Consider the following 3,268-nt stretch of genomic DNA (forward strand, 5'->3'; position numbering starts at 1 on the left):
TCTGGAAATGTAATTAATATAGGCAAGTAACGCTATAACAGAGTAAGCTAAACGAACCCAATAGCTACTTTCATTTACATGGAAAAAAGGTGTTTCTTTATTGTACAAAAGGGGACAATAAGCAGGCAACAATAGGCAAATCACAAGGCTGAGTCTTAATATAAAAATACTTGAACTGGTCAGAGCTCATTGACTGAAACACAAGACACGAAGGTACAAGACAGACTGGTGTATATAAGGGACGAGGGGAGACAATTAGACCCAGGTGCTGGACATTAGGGTGGGGCAGCCAGGTAGTCACACCAGGCAGGAAGGCAGACAACTGGAAGGTAACTGGCCTTCAACAGAGACAGAATACAACCAGAAGTACGTTAAATATACTAGTGAATGTGAGCTAAAAAACAAAAAAGCATGACCTGAGCACGGGATGTGAGACTTTGATCTGCTCTGGTGTTCCCAGCAGTCTGCCTCCTGAGCTGAACAGCGTGTCATCTTGTAGAAATGAAAGTGCAGGATGGGGTGTGAAGCCTGATAACACACTGCTGCTGGACTCAGCTCCCTTCTGTTATTGGCTGTGATAGATATCAATATGAGCAGATTGGATCCGTCATTTCTCCGGCCATACAGATGAAAGCGCCTTCAAAGAACAGTCACTTATGACTGTATCATTGCACACAATCCAAAAAACACATAAAAGAGGCCCGTCTGGTTTTTCTGCCTATGTTTCATTAATGTGCTATAACCATCCAATATTGTGACTGAAAGCCAATATTTAAATTGTGCATGTATGCAATAAACCCAGCAGTGTGTGGAGTAATATTAATAATAATTGTGCCTCTTTTCTTCGCTCTTTTTTTCCCCAGACATGTTCGCCACCCCCTTACGTTATTTCTTCAGGGGAGAAAAGGCAAATCACTGAATTTAAAAGTGAGTAAAACTGTCTCTTTTCTGTGCCTCAGCCTCATACATTGCTGTTAATTTGCCATGCGGGGAAACATTATGGGTCCATTAGAGGCTCTTAAATTGGATTCAAGCAGGAAACTCATTATCGTCCACATAAGGAAGATTTCAATTGAGAGTGCTTCATCTGATATTTGATATAACTACCATATTAGAGAGAAATGCTGGATCGAATTCTCAGGCAGAGATAATTCTCTGCAGCGTTGCTGGATTAACTTTATTTCACTTTAATAACAGTGTTGGATTCATTCATATCTTACTTCCGTGCTAAAAATGTGTTTATATATGTGTGTCATTTAAGCAAAGACATGAGTGTAGCTCAACGATTCCTTAGGGCGCTTTCACACTTGGTTTGGTCCGACTCGGTTGATGGGATCGTTGACTTGGAGCGATCGGCCCTCGGTTCGGTTTCACACAACAGGACCCACTCACACAGGGCAGGCAAGCAGGAGAAAATCTGAGTTGAGGATTTGTTTTAGACCAAAAGAACAAGATACTCATCAACCAAGGCAGTCCTGAGAACTGCAGCAGCAAAACACTATTCCCAAAGTGTAACAAAAGGAACCCAAAAAAGAAAGGAAGTACAAAATCAGCCATATACATGAAGCAGAAAACTAGCCTAAAGCTGACTGGGAGACACAAGAGGAACCAAACCAAAATGATCTGACCCAACATGCAAAGACTAAATACACAAGGTAACGAGCAAACAAGGGACAGGTGAGACAGCAGGTGAACCACATCAGGGAGGGGCAGGATCAATCAGAAAGGCGGGAAATTACAGGAAGTTAGATAAGGCTAGACAGAAAACCGGACTACCTAAATAAAACAGGAAGCAGAACATACAGAGACTCACAGAAAGACACAAGACAGGAATTAGACAAGACTAGGAGGGAAAAACGGTCTACAAGATAGATTGAAACATACTAGACTGCTATAGACTCCTGACTACAGGATATATTAGCTCAGACTGCTAAGCTACCTGACTACAGGAGACAATAGCTCAGACTGCTAAGCTACCTGACTACAGGAGACATTAGCTCAGACTGCTAAGCTACCAGACTACAGGAGACATTAGCTCAGACTGCTAAGCTACCTGACTACAGGAGACAATAGCTCAGACTGCTAAGCTACCTGACTACAGGAGACATCAGCTCATACTGCTAAGCTACCAGACTACAGGAGACATTAGCTCAGACTGCTAAGCTACCTGACTACAGGAGACATTAGCTCAGAATGCTAAGCTACCTAACTACAGGAGATATTAGCTCAGACTGGAGGAGTATATATAGTAGGTGCGGTTTAAGTTCAGATCAGTTCTTACCACAAACAAGACTACCTCTTCAAGTAGGTCTCGGTCTGCTTTGGTGCGCATCAGAGTTTGATTGCCACGTCCTTAGTAGGGTTTAATCCCGGGATACAGGATTCCGGGAAATCTGATCAAGACTAATTCCCGATTCCCGGGAAAGGCTATGACAAAAAAATGGGAATGGAAAATGGATATGGTTCATTTACCAATTAGTTCTGGCGCGGCCGGAAATTCGGCCGTATGTCACTCTCCTTCCCCTCTCTGTGTGTCGGCGTCAACAAATTTTGAGCTAGCGAGCTACACGCTGAACATGTCAAGTTTTGAAAAAAATGTGGAAGGTGCCACAGGGCGGACCTGCCTGCTTCTTTAAGGAATGATTTCCACTCTAACTGGGACCTTGTGGGTCCAATTGGTGGGATATCCGTGGAAGTACACACACCGACACACTGGGAAGAGGTAATGAGGTGTCAGTATCAGCTAGGTTAAATAGCTGTTTTTTGTCAACAGTTAACTTTACTTAACATTGGACGTGGCCAGACCTCACACAACAACGCAGTAGATTAAGCTCTGGCAGTGCAAAACTAGGGTAAGTGAAGCCAGACAACCTAAAGATATCCTGGGTATGTTGGACTTGCTTGGTAATGCAGGGCCCAGGTCAGTCGATGGGTTTGCATTTTAAAGTTCCAGGACTGTACTGAGCTATGCGTTTGACCCCTCTCTACCACAGTGTGAGCTTTGGATCATCTCTTATCTCACATCCATGAGCGTTGATGGAGTAGAAGTGTCTGGCTCCGTATTGATGTTTCCAGCAGAGCCAGTGTTACGGTATAGGTGTAGGTCAGGGTGAGGCATCTGTCAACTGTACCCATTAAACTCATCCTTCTCGTCTTGTTTACCACACAATGCCGCTGCATTCAAACAGCCCAGCGATGGGAACTTTCTTCCAATGGCACCAATAATGTATGGTGGCAAGCCATGATTTACATCAAAGTGGCCGTGCTA

General features: G+C 43.7%; 1 long non-coding RNA gene across 1 annotated transcript in view; it reads right to left on the bottom strand.

Moving 5' to 3' along the window:
- The window catches only part of LOC117938164, a 22,471-nt gene extending 19,843 nt beyond the window's left edge, over nucleotides 1-2,628 (bottom strand). Inside the window, exon 1 of the long non-coding RNA XR_004655337.1 lies at nucleotides 2,546-2,628. This is a non-coding gene — a long non-coding RNA (uncharacterized LOC117938164). The remainder of the gene's footprint in view (nucleotides 1-2,545) is intronic.
- Nucleotides 2,629-3,268: the final 640 nt, after the last annotated feature.

This window comes from Etheostoma cragini, chromosome 22, assembly GCF_013103735.1.
Source record: "Etheostoma cragini isolate CJK2018 chromosome 22, CSU_Ecrag_1.0, whole genome shotgun sequence".
Classification (NCBI taxonomy): domain Eukaryota; kingdom Metazoa; phylum Chordata; class Actinopteri; order Perciformes; family Percidae; genus Etheostoma; species Etheostoma cragini.